Here is a 17,907-nt window from a genome sequence, read left to right as displayed (position 1 = left end):
AAGGTTTGTCAGTTTTAATGCAAGTAACTAAAACGGAGTATAACGAACATCAGCAATTGCTCGATACTCATCTCACAATCATTTAATTAAAAAGCTGGGTTCTTAAACCCTAAAATGGTCATAGCTGACATACTGTGCTGTCATTACCAATGTCAACCTACGTGGCAAACTTCTAAAACCTATCGGGAAGCGGGATTGGGTCTAAGTGAGTATCTAAACATAGGTGTTATATCAGTATAGAGTAAAAAAGAGACATAATTGGATACTTTACATCAAGTGGGGTAACTAAGCCCTCCCTTCAAAATGCCCACTATGAACGTCACTAAATGTATGACGTCTCATTGGCTACACAAACTATAGGACCCCCAACTATGTGGTCCTCTACAATTGGTTGGCTTCTAACCCCCTTCAATAGCTTTCCACCTACGTGAGCAGCATGCAGACTGAACAACCAGGTGCGGGTGAGCTTGTCTTGATACCAACTTCCCACCAATTAACAGAACAATCCATCATCACCTCAATGTTTCAGTGTCAATTAGATGTCATCAATGATATTTGTGATGTCATCTTTGATGTCCTGGGTGTTAGTCTTAGCAGTGCACGGTGGTGGCACGGGTTATGGTTGCTTAGCTTACCTTAACTGGCGAATTGCAGGGGGTTTTCGATTTTACTTGTAACCATAACGTCCTTTTAACAACATTTTTTTACTGAATTTCATAGGTTTTTATTAGTGCAACTTAACCATAACGTCCCTCTAACAAAGTTTTTTCATTGAATATATATATGTATAGGTTGGCGCTTGCCGCAATCTATTTACTATAACCATTTGACTAGCTTCATGATTTCTTTGCTGCTTGCGTTTCATTGCGTCTGTACATGTTTAAACTAAGTATCTTCATCATGCTTGTGGCATAAATCTCTTTATCTTGATCTCAAGATGTCACTTATCCTTGGTACTTCTTCCTTCTTCATAAATCGTCTGCCTCTCTGGTCTTGGTATCTTCTATATTATGGAGTCTATTCAGTTTCGTATGACGTCACAATTCAGTCTGGTCATTCAGTTTCTTTGTTTCATCAGGAATCGTATTCAAATGGCAATTATATTGTCTTGGATGTAGGTATGGTTTCCATAATGGATACTTCACTTCCCATATTCTCTTAGGTATAGGTATTCTTATGGGTACTGCACAGAGTCGTTGTTCTTCTTCTTGCTTTCTGATTGGTGCAGTATACATCACATACTTTGGTTCATACTTTCAGGTAATGTAGGCGGGGTAGTGGTACTTGGCTCCTCCTCTACACTCCCCCCTCTGGGCGATTTATCGACCACTCTCGCATTGTCTTCTATCCTAGACATCCTGGTCTAAAGAAGTGCTATGCAGGGCCGGCCTTAAGGGCAGCAGTGCCCTGGGCGAATTGGCGCCCCCCCCCTCGCCATCCGCACCCCCCTGCTTAACAGGGGGCTGGACAGAAGTGGGCGGGGACAGGAGGGGCCACTTTTTTTTTAACCTCCTCGCTTCTGCGAGGAAGTTAAATAGTGCGCGTTATCACCCCATTGCCATTGAATGAGCCCGCCGCTGCGGGTTCATTCAATGGCAATGAGGCGCCTGCCATGCCTTCTGCCAGCTCGGGGAAGCCCGTGAAAGGCTCCCCGGAGCTGGCGTGGTGTGGGGCTAATGGTGCCTTTTCTTGTGAAAAGTGCCCGCGGCAGAGGGGCGCATTTAAATGCACCCCCTGCCGCGGGCACATTTTACAGTAAAAGGCCAACTGCTGCACCTTCTCCCACAACGCCGGATCGGGGGAGCCCTTGAAATACTCCTCCAAGCTGGCGTGGCGGGGGCAAAAGGCGCCCTGGGGGGCGTGGCGCCCCGGGCGGTCGCCCGGCTCACCCCCCCTAAGGCCGGCTCTGGTGCTATGCCATGTGCCCCTGCAACTTGAGCAATAGGCGAGACATACTGCCTCCTGAGAATCCTGGCCAGAACACCCAGCAAGCGATGGACCCTCTCCTGGGTCAGAAACACCCTCCCCATCCTGGTGCAAATCTGAGCCCCAATGAAAACTAGATCCTGAGAGGGCTCCAGCTGAGACTTCTGCCAGTTTATCAGAAACCCCCAGTCCTGCAATCCCAGGCAGACCAACTGCAGCTGAGCCAGGACTATCCGCCAGAGGGCTGCCTTGCCCAACCAATCGTCCAGGTAGGGAAAAATATGAACGCCCCTCAGATGCAAAAGACACCAACTTGGTAAACACTCTGGGGCTGAAAGCAGCCCATACGCGAGCACTCGGAACTGAAAGTGTTGGGACCCCACTGCAAAACAGAAGAACTTCATGTGACAGGGGCGGAGAGCCACGTGGTAATATGCATCCTGGAGATCCAGAGATGTCATTCAGTCCCTCCTGTACAACATCTGGAGAATGTTCTGCAAAGTCTCCATCTTGCAGTGTTCCTTCCGGACGAAGCAGTCAGCGCCTTGAGGTCCAAAATCAGGCTATATTTCCCTGAAGGTTTGGGGACCAGGAACACCTGCACGTAGACCACCTGTCCTCGAAATGGGAAAGGGACAGGCGTGATGGCTGCCTTCAGCACCAATTTGGATAGAGTGGTTTCCATGGCCAACCTCTTGGTTCGAGACCTGGAAACCAAAGTCCGAACCATGCCAGCCTGGACAGGAGGAGACAGGAAGTTCACAAGATCACCTCTCTGAATGGTGTCCAGAACCCAGGTATCACCTGTCCCATACTGGAAAAAACTGCCAGAGATACCCACTTAGCGGCCTGTCCAAACCGGCAGGATTTCTGTACTGGACCAGGATGTGAAGAGCATAAAGGACCCCGACCCCCCCCTTGATCTACGAAAAGATCAAGAGGGGGGGCCAGGAAATGACCTTCCGGTCACAGTATCCACACAAGAGGAAGGCTTCTTGGCTGTTGAGGAAGGCTTGCACCGCGTGCTTATCAACCCTAAACACTTTTTGCAGTTCTAGAGAGTCACCAAAAAGTTTGTACCCATCAAAAGGAATTTTTAGGGCAGCCCCCTTCTGAGAACCTTCTGTTTTCCAATCCCACAGATGCACATGCCGTGTGGCCGATACACCAGTCCCCATGGGCATGGCTGAGCCACGCACCCCATCAAATGCCAGATTGGACAAAAGATCAACTGGTCGCTGCATCTCGGAGAACAATGGAGAACGACCAGAACTGCCATCCACAGCCTTTTTCAATTTTCTGAAGCCGGTGAGTACAGTCTGTGCTGTGTAGGAACCATAGATATTTGCCCCGAGGGCCAGATGTTCCACAGCATTAACCTTCTTCAGGCAGGAATTAACCCTACAGTCCACCGGATCCTGGATAGCTGCCTCCTCGGCCGACATAGGGGAGCGACCCACCAGGCTGTAGAGGATATCATCCGCCTCAACTGGATCTGACAGCAAAGTCTCGCCCCCTTTCAACGGGTAGAGCTTGGCCATAAAGTGGGGCATTGCAATCTTTTCTAGATCAAGCCATTCCTGAGGGATTTTATCCCGGATATCCGAAACAAATGGCAACCCCATCCTAGGGGTATGCCTATACTGGTGAATAGTAGGGTCAGCCCCTCCACCGGAACCAGGGGCTCAGAGAAGCCCATGCAGTCACATACTTGAGCAAGCACCTCCTCCACTCCTTCTCCTTCCCTGTCCAGGTATTTCCCTTTCTTCATCAGTCAATGAGGAACAGGAAGAGGCCGAGGCCTCAGAGTCAGAAGATGAGGACGAAGAGGAAGAGAGACGCCGTCGCTTGTGGCCATGCACTTGGCTGTGTTACCCCCCAGCACGATGCTTTAGCAGGCTCTTCAATTCCTTCCTGGTCAAGGAAAAACATTTAGACTTCTTTTTCCTCCTCCTGCGAGGTTCAGGTGAAGAGGAAGATGAGGAAGAAGACAGGACCAGGTGCCTGAGCTTTTCAGAACGTTTACCCATGGTGTGCAAAGACAAAAACAGAACACGACCATGCCAACAACACGTTTAAAACTGTAGGCCAGGAGAACTCCCACCAATGGCAAAGTTCAAACATTCTATCTCCATGGGAACCATCCATAGAGAGCAAAGAATGCACTGCTGGAGGCAGAGCCCACCCGCCTCCGGAGAGGAACGTCAGGAAACAACTTCAAAGGGAGCCGGTACAGCCACGTTTCAAAGCTGGCTCTACCGGCAGGTGAAGAAAACTTTACAAATGACTGAATATATGTTGTTGCTGGTGGACCCAGGCTCTACCCGTTGAGCTATTGAGATCCCCCCACCTCCTTATCAAACCCCGGGCCCTGTAGGACCTGGGTTGTAATGCTCACGTTCTGGAGCCCAGCAAAGAACCGAGCGAAGCAATCCTGCTCAACTGGGACCCCCAATCCCTGCAGGGGGCCCCGGAGCAGCGTGGCACCTGAGGGAACCGAAGGCCCCACCACACAGCCCCACTAGGGGGCCAGCAATCGTTGTTCCCCGGAGCCCCGCACTGGGAATCGTCCAACCTGCCGGAGGCAGGAAAAATTAAACTGGGTGACGTGGTTGGAGCGGGGAGGAGTTATAGGGGATAACATAAATAAAAGTAGGGCCTGTGTCGGAGGCAGGGGCCTCATGAGGTAAGTACTGTGATGAGGAAGAGTGGACGTGGAGGTATACTGCAGAGCACTTGGCTAAACTCTGGCCGTGCACGTAATGGGTAACAAATCTAAAGTGCAGACAAGCACTTCCTAAATTCAGTGGCCATAAGGAGGAAATGGCGACTAGTGGCAGTCACTACTCAAACAAAAATCTCAGCGGGGAGAGGGGCAACTGTCAACAGTGTGACTTTGGAGAAGTAGAAACTAATAGGCACTTTCTCCTGCATACAAACACTAACACGTGTGGCTCACAGACTTCCCGACACTCAGCAAAAATAAGGAAGCATTTGAAAGAAAAACCAGACTTCATCATCCGAGGACAGTCACCACCATGTGCTAGGAGAACATACACACCTGTCTATAAATGTCCCCAAAGAAGACACTGCAGACGGCAATATTGCCTTCGATTGCTGCTGGAGAGAATGCGGCAGGGCAGATATTCAATGCATTTGCTTTGGCCATTTGTGTCTGTATGGCTGCTGTTTCCGTTCCCTGCCCCTTCCTACTGCTCCCCTGTAGTTCTTCCTGTCCTGGTCCCCGACCACATGCCTTCCATTTCCTGTTCTTTCCCCTCTTCCCTGGCTGGGCTATTTCCTCTCTCCTTCCTTCCCTGCCCCGGCCCCCTCCCTTTCCTCGGTGTGATGGCAGCCCCTTAGATCTGTCTCCAGAAGCCACCTCTCCGCCCACCCCCAGCTGACAGCGCCCCACCCCTCAGGCCGAGGTCTCGCATTCCCTGGGAGGCCACGCCCTGCAATTTTCGCTTCTCCCCATTGGTCGAGCCTGTATCTGCCCCCGCCCCTAGGGTGGAAGCCAGAAGGGAACCACCACCAAAGCGAGAGAGGAAAATAAGGGGCGGCGGAGCCGAAGAGAGGCCGGGACTCGGGGGGGACCGCACGGGCCGCTGGAAGGGGGCAGCGAGGAGGGAAGGTTCGCGAACTCCTCTGCGAGGTAAGGATCCCACCCAGGAAAGCCCTGGCGGATCAGAAATACACCCACGCCTGCTTCATGAGACCAGTAATACCTGTAGTCACAAAGGAGCAGACGCTCGAGAGTTACACTGTCAGAGCAAAGAGTGAGCTGAAGACCAGACTGGGTTAGTTGCATTACAAGAAGCAGGGAAGGAACTCCTTGGGCGGGGCTTGGGCTCCCCGTCTGTTGACAATGGTTACTTCCATGTCAATAAAAAATATATATATATACATATAGCATTATTGTATAATGCAATGGTGGTGTAAGGGCCCATTAAGAGCCGGGGGCCAGTTCGTCCTTATGGGGGCTGGCAGAATAGTTAAACCGGATAGGACTGTGTGTCCTCGTTGACTATCACATTCAAAAGCCATGTGTGCGTGCAAGTTAAGCGAGAGGACAAAGACCGAGCTGGGGGCTAGGGAACACCTGTGGCCGGCGAGACAGCAGGCGGCGTGGCCCTGGCTGGCCATGCAACGTGTTACGTTTCTGCCGTGTTATTGTTGGAATGCTGGGGGATTCATAGCGCCCTGTGAAATTCAGTTTGGTCATGCTATATACTTTCGCCTGTGTGATCGACTCTACAGCGCCTTGACGGTGCCTGTCCGTCTGCTCCGCTATAAAAGCGCATGCAATATATTATGTAAACAAGCACAGAAAAAAACGAACTCACGGGGTGTTCTTTTGTTTCAAGTTTCCCCACACCCTACCTCCCGTAAAAAGAAAGGGCGCGGGGTTTATTTGTAAATGGGGTTGTCTTTGAAACGTTAGAAAGGGGTCCAAACTATTTACACCACTCGGAGAAGGAAGCAGTGCAGCGCCCCCGCCCTCGTGCATGGGGGCTGAAATGCGACCCGGCCAGACTTCACCAGCTGAGTGGGAGTGTCCTGCAACGAGAAAATGTGTCGGCTGGGGGCGGCGACGAGACTGGAACTGTACCGACCGAGCGTTCGCCTGAAAAATCCCGTCTTCTAGGCGCTGCATGTTTGGCTGCACGCAGAAAGTTTGCTGTCCCCCCCCCCCCCCCCCGTGGGACAGTACTGGGCGGTGGAGAGGGCTTTTTTTCAGCAAAACTTCGAGCCTGTAGGTACTTGCGTGGCCTCCAGAGGAAGGGACATCACATGTCGCATAGATGCCTTGTGGGTTGTGTCCTGGTTAGTTTGAGCTAGTAGTTAGCGGGGACACGCAGCCTGTAGGTGTTTGGTTATTTGCACACCCATTGACTATCCATACAGATCCCTATTGAATTTCCCACCCAGTTCTTGTCCCAAACTTCCCCTCATGGGACCTCCTTGAGCTCGCTTTAATCAAGCCTTACCATCAAACTTTGCACTTGAAGTGCCTGCCTGTGTTTTTTTTTAAAGCAGTCTTCTGAGACTTAATGATTTGGAGCTGTTAACGTGCTACTGGTGTAGCAAAATGAGGGCTGTCTTCAGTCGCGCAATTTATAAGCAATCTGCCTGTCCTTCGCTGATGTCCTGTTTAAAACAAGCATTGGCAAAGGCAACAGTCTTGGCTTGTTTATAGTATTAAGCATTTGCTATTGGAGGCCCGGGTACTCGCACCAGTTTGCACCTGCTGCCATCAATAGGCAGTTGATACCACTGTGGCAGTGCTTGGCAAGTGCCTTTCCCATGCATATGTATAAGTAACCATGTATCCTTTCCAAGACTACTTCTGCTGGGCGGCTTTCTTGTAACCCTGAATTAAGCGTTCTTACGCTCCGTTTACAACGCTTCGATGCCCGTGGGCTGTAGTGCGCTCAACAAATTAAAAAAATAAATAAAATACACACAAGTCCAGACTGTTGGCGTTGCCAATGCTTGTTTTCTGGTTGCCTGCAGGGTCTTATTGTTTCATTTTTCCCATTAGGAGCATAGGCCTACATGTCCCAGCAGGCAGTGGGAACATAAGACTTGTAGGCCCATACTTCCAGTGTGGTAAAAAAAAGCAACTAAAATCCCCAGCATGCAATGTGAAAAACCAGGACGGGCTCACGGTGTCGTGCATGACACAGGGCAACTTGGCTGCTATGTTGTATTGCATGGACGCAGAACCTCTTTTCACTAAACCTACTTTTCCCAGGGAAGGGCAGGCGTAGGCGGCTGTGCAGAGAACTTGCAGGCTGTAGTCGTATTTAGAGTTAGGTTAGGCCTGGAACATAATTTACCTGCACCGACAGGGCCTGTTTTCAGAGTGAGGCTGTGATAAGCGCCTAGGACATCCGATTACCTCTGCAAGGGAGAGGGAGGCAGGCAGGCAGGCATCAGGGATTGCGTCCACATGCCGGGTTATGAGTCCAGGGGAAGGAAGCTTACTAAAGGATTACTTCGGGTTTGGGGCATTGGCTGGAGCTGTGGGGAGAGACAGAATCTTGCACTGGGAATTACTTCACAGGAGAGGTTGAACTAGTGCTGCGAAGAGAGCTCGGCGCTGTCATTTTTCATAAACTGGGACATAACAAAACACGTTACCAACTATTCAAGAATAGCTGCTCACAATTCAAAACAACAGACGCAGATAAATAATGACCGGACGCAGGCAGTGGCGTCACTATTCGGGGGAAAACTCAGGGGCAAAAATACAACATGTTGGGGTAGTGGCCCACGAAGTAAGTGTTTAAGTTATACCTATGTTTTACCAATCTGGTTAAAAAACCGTATCATTAAGCATGTTCAGAGTAGTTTTGATGCGATTAAAAGTTTTGCATCAAGTTAATATTTATTTTTTTGATTTATTTGACTTGTATTCAGGTAAAACCTGTAATTTTATCAAAAGGTGCATTCAGTTCTCTGTTAAGAAAATTCAAGAGTTAATATTTATTTATTTAAAGCGCTCACACCTCCCGGGGGCTTCGAGGCGCTGTTACAGGAATATGTCTTAGCTGCGTATTTATAACGCTCTTAATACCCAGAGGTTTCTAAGCACGGACCCGGGGTTCGAACCTGCGTTGCTTCGTGTCGGCAAGCATGTTGCCGCTGAGCTATCCTTGCGGGACAAATACATCCTAAAAAGTGAACTCCTGTTCAACAGTTGCAAGAGACTGCATTCTTTTAGCTCAAGGAGACCTCACTCCCAGCTAAGCTTCAAATAATGTGTAGTCAGAGGTGGAATTTAGCAGAAGAGATATCACTTCCAGCTCAGCGTTAAAAATAATAAAAAAACGTTTAACAGAAGGGACATCCCTCATAACTCGGTTTCAATTGACAGTCAAGGACAGTCTGTTTAACAGAGGCAATATCACATAAAGGCACCCTGTACAGGGGGAAAGGAGGCAATGGTTGCGGGAATCTCACTTTACCCCACGTAGACTTGTTAAGGTTTCAGTTTCTGGCTGTACTCCCCAGCGGCGACTGGTGAATGTTTCAATTGGGGGTGGGGGCGAGGCATACACATGTCTCACAAATATGCCAGTTTGATGGAGTCCGAAGTGAAGGAGCCCGAACCGAGAGGTGCCAGCGGAAGGGGTCCACACCCCCAACCAGAGAATTTTTTTTGTAATTTATTTTAAAATAATGGCTTAATTTAGTGCAAAAAATTGGGTGAAGTGCCAGTTTGCAACTGGTTTTGTACTGTAAGGCATGAACAAATTGTGTAGATGCAAATTATCAACCGTGCAGACGACCATTTTGCCACCATATTTCAGGTTACTTTTGACCGCAATATCTGCCGGTAAAAAAAAAATCACACTGGCTGCGCCCGATACGTTTCCATGCTGGCTGCACCAATATATGCCAGTATTCCCATTTAAGCAAATATTCAAGTTTGCTTTATGCATAATGCCAGTAATGTACTGTAAGAAATATATGTCCATGCTTGTCCTTACAAAATATGGCAGTATCACCATGTAAGAACATACTCAAGTTAGCTTTACCAGTAAAAGAATTACCTGCAATAGTATGAAAATATGGCCAAACTGGCTGCATTCAAATAATCTAGCTATATAATAAAATGTATTGTGCTTGCTTGATCAAAGGTACCCAATACAAAATCTCATGCGACAGTAAGAAATGGACAGACTGGCTGCATTAAAATGCCAGTCTAGCTACATAATAACACTTATCATAGTTGCTTTATCATAGATGCCCCGTAAAAAAATGCTATGCCTGCCATCTGGTTCCCCCAGTGCCTCGCACGCACACAATGTGATTATGTGCATGCGAGATGCTGGGGGGCCCAAGGAGTAGGCATGATATTTTTTACTAGGCATCTATCACAGATGACCAAAAACATAAAGACCTACCTGAGCCACTGGGGCTCCCTAGGGCCTTGCACGGGGTGCTGGTTTTGGCTGATGCACAACCTATATCAAAAAGAGCTCCACCTCCTAGTGCACACACATTCCCAAAACCTTTGCATGCAGTCGCTCATTCACATGCCAACCCAACATCATACACTCACTCATTACACAGAACAGAGCATACGCACATACATAGACTTATTTAAATTAACATACCTTCTGCCCCGGTCCTGATGTTCCCTCCCAGCACTCCAGCTTCCACGTAGCATAAACAGGAAGCAAAGAGCGCTTCCTGGCACATGCGCACAAGAGCTGGAGCGCTGATGATGAAGTGGCCCGCACTATTTGTATGTGCAAAGAGGCACAATATCGCTTCCCATTGCATACAAACATGCAGTTCCTCAGCTAGCATCCCCAATGGGCCATGCATTGTTGGGGAAGCAAAACTCCCCCGGCTTTGCATGGCTTATTTGATATGCAAAGCTGTGGAACAGAACTGTCAAACGGAAACCGTGTTTTGCTATAACGGTTCAAGTCAACCGAGGAGCGTTCCCTCAGCTGCCAAAGGCGGTGCTCAGTGTTTACACTGGTCTGGCTCCTCCATAATGGGCGGTAACTGGTACACTGGAACACCGTCAATGAATCTATGCACAGGGTCAGTGTAGAGGGAGATTAAATACTTTTGACCATAGATATGTCAGTAGAAGGCTACCAGGGTAGCTTAACAGGTTGAGTGACTGTTGTTAAGATGTTATATATTTAAAACTGGCTGTAAATCTTGCTATTCCCTTTTAAGAAACAAATAAGTGTGATAAAATGTGTTTGGCCAGGGGATGGATTTGGGAGGTAGTCTGCTTATATTCATGGTGAGGGTGGGGACATTTCTGCCCCCTTAGTGAAAATCAAAAGCTGGCACCCATGGACTCAGTTTAAATTCCTAATAACTGCGATTGGCACAATTGAAGCATTTGTTTGTGATTAAGAAGTTTGACCAGCATATAACTAAAAGCTTTAGAAATGTATTATGTGATAAAAACACAGCAAGGGGCACAATAATCACAGGGCATTTGTGTGGTAGTCCGACAAAAAAAATCATTTTAAATTCAAATTCTTTCAAATTCTTTAATGTGATACAGGTTGAAAATAAATTCAAACTTTACACATATTACAAACACATCCTAAACATACAACCATATAAGTCAACATCAAATATAAAAAACCGTTTTGAAGATCATAAATTTATCGGTGTGCAATACATATAAAATTAAATAAAGATAAGATAAGATAAGAAAGCAAGTGATTAGGCGGTTGTTATTCGGGTCCAATTAAGGTCCTAAGCCTAATTTAGTCATTTGCCATACATTATAAAGTGCAATGAATAAATGCATGTTACATGTGTTGGTACAATAATGCCAGAACGACAATTCATGAATGGCTAATAAATCATGTACAAATTCACCCAGAAATTTTATAATCGGCTCTTTCATGGCCTTACATTGCGTCAGAAGATGCCTAGCTGTTTCTAGGCATGATAAAGATTTACAGAGTCGACATGTCCGCTCATTAGTAGGGATAATATTCCAGGCTCCTCTGTTGGTTAGGGTAGGCAACTGTTATAGCCGAAACAGAATGATAAATCGTCGGAGTCTTCTGGTAGGGCAGAGATATAAATAGGCCTGAGGTCTCATATACTGATATGTGCGGTATTTCACAAAATTATATGACTTGAGATTACTCAAATGGGAGAAGTTTTCTAACCAATCCCAGAGTTCTATTTTTTTCTCAAGTGCGTGTAAAGTTTCATTCGATACACAAGTCCCTCTACAAGTCCAGCCAATGTCGGTGAGGAATTTGCTCATATCTTTATGGAAGGATAAGGTGGTATTTTTTTTAGTTAGTTCCTGCTGAATAACCGACAATAGGGGATTAGAGGAGTGTCTTATCTTCAAGTACATCCCAGCTCTTTTTTTTAATACCAACGCTTTTAGAGAAGGTAGGCCCAATTCCAATCTTATTACAGCCATAGGTACCCCCGGAGGAAGTCCCAGCATGCGTCTCCAGAACTTGCCTTCAATCACTTGAAGCCACTCTAGCTCAACTGTTAGCAGCGACTCAATACCATATATAACCATAGGGGCAAATACTTGCATATAAAGATGGCGGGTCCCCCATAGCGTGAAGCCACCCTGTTTGTTGGTAAAAGATTAAACTAATGATATTACTTGTAATGCACCTGTGATCCGCCCCTGTTTACATAGTGTATAATCACCTAGTGGTTCTATTTCCACTCCTAAATATCGGTAAGAAGGGGCATATGGGATAGGATTTTTATGTACTACCAATGTTATACGGGTTACCCTTTTCCTGGTAAATCTAAGTACTTTAGTTTTATCCAAATTAATGGACAACCCATTGGTCTTAGCATAGTCCCAAAGAATATGAGCCGAGCGCCTAAGGCCACCTATGGTGTTGTCTAGGACTACCAGATCATCGGCATAGGCCAAGACGGGACATAGTGCATCCCCCAATTTTGGTGGGCAGTTGTCTACATCTGTAAGGGCCGCAGGAATGTCGTAAACATATAGGTTGTAAATAAGGGGTGCTGAGACACATCCCTGCTTTACCCCCCTATTTTGAGGCACATTGCGCGTTGTATTTCCCTCTTGGTTGAGTCTAAGGCGCACCGAGGTATCATAATGGAGTAATTTAAGATAGTATAGTAGACCAGATGGACATCTCATTATTTCTAGCTTGGTCCAGAGTCGCTCACGAGGGATGGAATCAAAGGCGGCCTTAAAATCAATAAAGAGGGCATACAACGGGGGCTGCTCTTTAGTAAGCGCTCTTGTGCGCAATATGTCCATTACCAGTAAGTTATGAGATGTAGAGTAATCCCGTCTAAAGCCACATTGGAATCTGCTAAGTATATTAGTATTGTCAACCCATTTTTGCAACTCAGAAAGTAGTAAAGAGGCAAAGAGTTTCCCTGTGATATCTAACATAGATAGCAGTCTATAGTTATTAGGGTCTGAGCGCCTACCTTTTTTGAATACTGGGATGAGAATAGCAGTTTGCCAGGATCTGGGGATATTTCCCTGGGCTAGTATCTTGTTAAAGAGTAAGGAGAATAACTCCGCCCAAAATACCGATTTATTTTTTATCACAATATTTGCTAATCCATTAGGGCCAGGGGCTCTCGAGGATTTAAGGGAGGAAATTTTATTAAGAATTGCTTCCGGAGAAACGTCGAAAGGGGGAACAGTCGGGGCCTCCTCTATGGGTATAGTCCAAGACTTCTCTTCTTTTGAATTACGATTTAATAGGAACTCTACCCATGTATTCTCATCAATAGGGTTGACTAAAGGGCCTCTGACTTTCCCTCTATTCTCATTTAGAAGTGCCCAAATGCTACGCGAGTTCCTAGAACAAATCGTGGTTATGAGTCGGTGATCTCTGTTATTTCGCTCTATTCTCTTAATATTTTTGATCTCGGCTCTATATAGAGTTTTAAAGGTTCTTAATTTCTCACGGTACTGGATTTCAGAAAGGTTCAAGGTTTTTAGGGCACGGATCGCTCTTCTATGTTCTCTCTTAGCATCTCTAATTTTTCTATTGAAGGGGGGTAGAATTCCTCCCGCTTTTAATATAAGGCCCTTTTTGGCAGAAGCATGATAGCCTGAGAAGCCCGATATCCAATTTTCAATTTCATTTATCGTCATATCGTGAAAATCAGGGAGGTCCTGCATGGTGGTGCATTTGAGAGCTTCAGAAGCCGCTCTGATGTTTTTCTCTGACCATATGATTCTAGTTCCTGGGCAATTGGATTGAATCTCTCCAATATGCACTAGGGGATTAATGGGAATCGGCATAGATATTAGACAGCGCAGCATGATCACTCCATCCATTAGGCTTAACCCACATGTCTCTTACTTTGGATTGGATCTCGGGGGTCATAAATATATAGTCCAATGTGCTAAATGCTGATCCGTTTGTCCACGTGTGCTTCCCAGGTCTGTCGCTCAAAGTGCGGCCATTAATCATCGCCAAATCCCAGCATTCAAACAATTGTAACCACTCAAGTCCTTCGTTCTCCCTCTTACTATGGGTCATCAGGCACTTCTCACTAAGCCCTTGGTTGGTAGATATAAAAGTGTCGTCTGTCATGTGGCAATTAAAATCTCCCACAACAATGATGGCCATATTACGAGTTCTTAATGTCCAAGTGGACAGTACATCCTGTATGGCCTCGTGTAAGGTGTCCCTTGCTACAGCTCCCGGAGGATTATACAGATTAATAAGTAGAAATCTACTACTACCATTTTCAGTGGGATATTCTACTTCCACCACCAGTAACTGATCTTCAGCATTACACTGTATTTTCCGGGACTTCATAGTGTTGGTAACCCCTATCAACAGGCCACCATACGGGCGGCCCTTACAGCCTCGTTTCGCAAATGATTGATGTATAGCAAAACCGTCTAACAACAAAGAGTCAATTGACCATGTTTCCTGCAGACAAATATAACTGTGTTGCTGTAAAAAGGCAGAAGAGCCGTCTGTCCTTAGAAGATGTGAGAAGCCTCTACAGTTCCATGAGAGCAATGATGAACATCAATGATTTTGCAACAGCTGGGGTAAGGAATCTAACAAGGACTTGAGTGCTAGTTGTACTTCTACCAATAAAGGACTATCTCCAACTCCTGTATTGCACTCATTACTAGCGGATGTGATCCCAACTGGTTCCTCAGAGATAGCTGAGGGATCCCTCTCTTGCGGGTCTACATCAATGTCTATATCCACCGCTCTCAGTTCTTCTTTATAACTTCTCAATAGTTGCACAATATTAAGAAAAGCACAATGTAGGGCAGATACATTCGGATTAGGGCCCGACAGAGGTTCGATGAAGAGAAAATCATCAGATTTCAAAATACGCAGTTGTGGAATATGTTGTAGCCGAGTTAGAAGCTCAGAGCGTGCCAACCAGGAGTTCTTTTTCCTAGGATACAGATTCTTGATGAAGCATATGCGATTTAGTCTTGATTTCAGGCACTTGCTCCTGCTGTTCCAAGAGAGCATGCTTAGTCTGGTCCTCGGAGGACCGTTTCTCCGGGGCGGGCTCAAGGTCGGAGGACGAGCCTACTTCATCGACAGGCCCTGTGTCCTCTAATACAGTTTCCTCAAGGACCATGCCCTGAGCCTTATCTTCAGGGACTAACCAGTCCGTGAGCAGACCTTTTTTTGTTGCTGCTCGCAGAGCGGCTCTAGTCTGTCTTTTCCTAGCTTTTTTTGAGCGAGTTTCAAATATAGGTCCTGGCCCTGTCGTAGGGGATGGAGCATGTATAGTGGTTGGCTTATTTTTGAGGGCCTTTCTGGCCATTCTACGTTGTTTGCGCGTGAGGGGAGGTTGGGGACGCTGTTCCAAATCTTGTTCCTCTGCTTCCGAGGGAGTATCTTCGATTAGGATATTATTATGGGATGTCCCATGCACCGATTCCCTCATCTTCTCGTCAGCTTGTTCTTCCATCGCCTCGGCTATTAGGAGAGCATCCGATAGATTCGCTTCGGTTTCTTCTCGCAAGATATCCTTCGAGTTTAATGTCGTGGAGATAGAATTGGTGTTGGATAAGATGCGTCCCGTCATCTGTAGTAGTATCTTCAGGGCAAATTGGAGTGAAGCTACAGATGTTTGGAGCTCGGCTAACTGTGTAGCAGTAGATTGAGAACCTGTGCTCTCAGCCGTCTCAAGGTCCGGCACATCCTCCATTGAAGCCATTGCGAGGTTCGGGGAGAGGGATAGACGTTCCCCGCTTCCAGATATATTATGTCTCCCTGCTTCCATATTCACGTTATTTTCTTTCAGGGGAGAGGAAACTTTAGATGTTATCTGTGGCATATGAGTCTGCATCCCTCTCTGAATCGTTAAACATAGATCTAACAGTGAGTTATTGTCGATGTCATCGAAGTTAGATGAACTTAGAGAGGTGCCTCCTATATTTGCCGGTTCGGTCGTCTCCTCGATTGTGGTAGAATTGGTCTCGGGGGGGGGGGGGGGGGGGGGGTTGACAGGAAAAAACTCCGTAATGGCTCCCTGTACTACAGGTAAGGTATATTTCGAATTTTTCTTTACTTTGCCTCCCTTTCTGTGGGTCTCCTTTGGTTCTTTTGTAGTAGGGATCCTGTTTTTTTTTTCCGTAGATTATAAGTCGAATGCTGCGCTCTTTTTCCCCGCTGCATTACGGCGTTTTTTATTTCACCCTCTTTCAAATGGATAAGTGCACTGGAAGGTACCGGGTCAAAGGCTAAAGCCTGCAGTCCCCGGCTTATGAACCTCTATTGGTTTCTTATTCAGGGCGTATAAGAGGGTACTTGCAAATATGCGCACTGGGTATCGATCCCCCAGTGCACCCCAAAAGGCTCGTAAGTGGAGGCTAACGTTGTGCAGTTGCCTCTGGAGCCCCAGCAAGAAGTTGCACAAGAGGTATGATCAAAGGTCCACCACCCCCAGCCACTCACTCACTCCCCTTTATTTCTGTATTGTCTGCAGGATACAGTGAGGCAGCTCGATCCCTGCATTCACCAAGCGTGGGCACCCACTGGGAAGGGGGAAGAGAGGTGTGGAAGGGGGGGGGGGCTGCCCACCAATATACAATGAGGCAGTTCAGTGCTTGCCCTCCTCACCTCATGGGTGGGCAGAGTGCCTCAACCCGACTCGTCGGGGCTCTTCCCCTGTGCCGCACTCTCGGAGGGCCTCGCGTCGTCCTTCTGTGAGCACAAAGCGGGGTGCCCCAACGCAGTACACGGCTCCTTATTCGCCCTATTGCAGTCCCACAGGAGCCCGGCCCCGTCGCACAGGCCCGACCCCGTCGCGTTCGCTTCCTTCTTTCGGCTCCTTCTTTCCCCGTCGCGTTCGCTTCCTTCTTTCGGCTCCTTCTTTCGGCTCCGCACTTTCCGTTAGAGGAAAGGACCCTCGCTCTTGCGCGAGCGTCGCAATGCGTGCAATGCGTGTCAAGCCGCACCTCTGCTCGTCAGTAACAAAACGTTCAGAGGCCGCTTCCGACACTACCATATTAAAAGAAACTGGTGAATATAAGTTTACGAGCATGTAAAAAGTCTTTTGTTTTTTTCTAGACAAGGGTAAGATGCACATTTGGAAAACAGTATATCCAGCATTTAGGAAGCCTGCTTTTAATAGTGATGGCCCCACCCAAGCGATAGTCATGGCCCATTGATTCCTGTGGTCTCCCTTTGAGGCCAAAGTTAAGCACTAGGGCTGAGCAAATACATCCTGCAAACACGCGAATGACAGCTGAGGTTGCTGGAAAGAGTTGTTTGCCCGAGGGGTGCCAGGCTACCAAATAGGGGGAGGGGGGCAATTGCATCCGTATAGGGAGGCCAATGGACACAGGGGAAGCAATCAGTGACTCATAACTAAACAGGCGGACGCAGGCATACCTGGAAGCTTGAGGTGGGCCTGTAACCATGGCAACATGGAGCTTCTTGGAGCGAAAAAAAACATTTCACCAAATGGAATACATGGGAAGGTGGCAATGTGGAGATCTTGAAGAGATGACCAACTTCCCAAAAATAAAAGATGAACAGAAAATGCAAGCTCTCTGGTGAAAACTTGTGGGACTGTAGAAAAAAGTGCAGAATGCCTGTCAACATATTATAAAAACCCCAAACCATCCACCAAGACTTTTGTCAAATATGCGGACTGGACACTACCCAGCTGATGGTGTGGGGTCGATGTCAGCTGTTGCAATACGTGTGTGTGTCAGTCGTGTCAATAAAGCATTATTGAATTGCATGGCTAGTCTGGGGCAGGCGAGGACCTAGGCTGGGCTGCAAGGATGTAGTGATTGGCTGCTGGCAGTAAAAGGCACCTTTCTTTGCAGTCAAGGCTGCAGAGGGGAGGCCCGCTTGGCTAGTCTCCAAGGCCAAACAAAGCTGGGGCCAGCAGCTTGCAACCGCAGGAAAGTGGTGGGGGAGTCCCCTGGAAAGGGGAGAACCCAGCCTGGAACAGGAGAACTACAGTGCGGGGGGATGGGTTTGAAATCCAAGCCGCTTT

The 17,907-nt window shown here is 47.4% G+C and overlaps 1 protein-coding gene across 3 annotated transcripts in view; it reads left to right on the top strand.

The window, feature by feature from the left end:
- The first annotated feature begins 5,435 nt into the window (after nucleotides 1-5,435).
- Nucleotides 5,436-17,907, top strand: part of LOC138566936 (phospholipid scramblase 1-like) — a 230,039-nt gene continuing 217,567 nt past the window's right edge. The window contains exon 1 of one of the 3 annotated variants that reach the window (XM_069644706.1): nucleotides 5,436-5,581. The gene's annotated coding sequence lies outside the window, so the exon portion shown is untranslated. The remainder of the gene's footprint in view (nucleotides 5,582-17,907) is intronic. The other 2 variants (XM_069644695.1, XM_069644715.1) reach the window with 2 other exon arrangements.

Source organism: Ambystoma mexicanum, chromosome 1p (assembly GCF_040938575.1).
Source record: "Ambystoma mexicanum isolate Mex_15411 chromosome 1p, UKY_AmexF1_1, whole genome shotgun sequence".
Lineage (NCBI taxonomy): Eukaryota > Metazoa > Chordata > Amphibia > Caudata > Ambystomatidae > Ambystoma > Ambystoma mexicanum.
This window is presented reverse-complemented; position numbering and strand designations above follow the sequence as displayed.